This window comes from Sorex araneus, chromosome 2, assembly GCF_027595985.1.
Source record: "Sorex araneus isolate mSorAra2 chromosome 2, mSorAra2.pri, whole genome shotgun sequence".
Taxonomy (NCBI): Eukaryota; Metazoa; Chordata; class Mammalia; order Eulipotyphla; family Soricidae; genus Sorex; species Sorex araneus.
In genome coordinates, this window is record NC_073303.1 from 373,698,952 (window position 1) to 373,700,063 (window position 1,112).

The following is a 1,112-nucleotide window of genomic DNA, read 5'->3' on the forward strand; positions in this document are numbered from 1 at the left end:
AATATTTAAAGACCCAAGTAGTTGCTGGCTAAAGCATTTTGGTTTAGGACTGTGGGGAATTTCATAGTTATACCTTACCTTATGTCACCTGCTTAGTGAACAATAATAAAGCAATGACAAATGTATTTAGGAAGTATTAAATTTCATGCATTTGATTGTGCTCACAAAAGAATGTGAGAAATACTTTGATTTAGGAAGACAAATAAGTGAAACCAGAGTTATCTGACTGGAGGAGGAGAAATTGCATCTTAATCTAGGTTTTAATTGATAATTAGTTGTTTTATCTAAATCAATGCTAGTTGTATTCTATTTGAGGACAAATAAAAACGAAACAGGCAAAAAAGATAGGATTTGTTCCAGACCTAAAAAGATCATATCACTGCTTTATGCCTGTTTTCTCTCAAAAATCTATGAGGTTGGATTGCATTATCATTTCTACCTGAAATGAGGTATTTGCCAAAATTGATTCATATTTGTATAACTTTATTTTCAAATCAGATGGTTAAGGTACCAAGTGTGTAACGAGTTTTTAGTGAGAGACATGTCACACAAGCATGTCAATACCGAATCATCATTCTTGGGAACCCAAAAAGAATCCCTATTATATTAATTTTAGATCCAATTTAGTCTATTTAGAAAGATCTCTTAAAGGTAATAAAGCAGGGCATTTTTATTTTTATAATAAAACTTCTGAAGAAGAAGAGCATAATGAGTCAGTTTGTGACCAAAAATTCTTGTTTAAAAATAAGAGACTGTATTAGAAAAATAAATATTAAGATAAAGAAAAAATAAAGATGGAAAACAAAAAATATATATATAATTAATACTATAAAATTAAGGTAGATTATAACAGCAATCAAAAATAGGAAAAATGACTTTTATTAAACAGGTTTAAAATGAAGCTATTAAAAATTGGGATATTTCCCTCCCAGAATTATGACATAGATTCTAGAGATTAAAAAAAAAAGAAAATTGAATTCCCAGGTCTCAGGATATAAATTATACTTCCTTTCCTGTATTTCTTCCTTTGAAGTGGTAAATCTTATCAATCTGTAAGGAGCTGAAAATGCTTCCTGTTTTGATCCACCTCTTCCAATTTGAATTTGAACTTC

General features: G+C 29.3%; 1 non-coding gene across 1 annotated transcript; it reads right to left on the bottom strand.

The window, feature by feature from the left end:
* Positions 1 to 492: 492 nt before the first annotated feature.
* On the bottom strand, positions 493 to 596 carry LOC129402617 (small nucleolar RNA U13). The gene has a single exon (XR_008628732.1). It is a non-coding gene; the product is annotated as a small nucleolar RNA U13 (small nucleolar RNA).
* Positions 597 to 1,112: the final 516 nt, after the last annotated feature.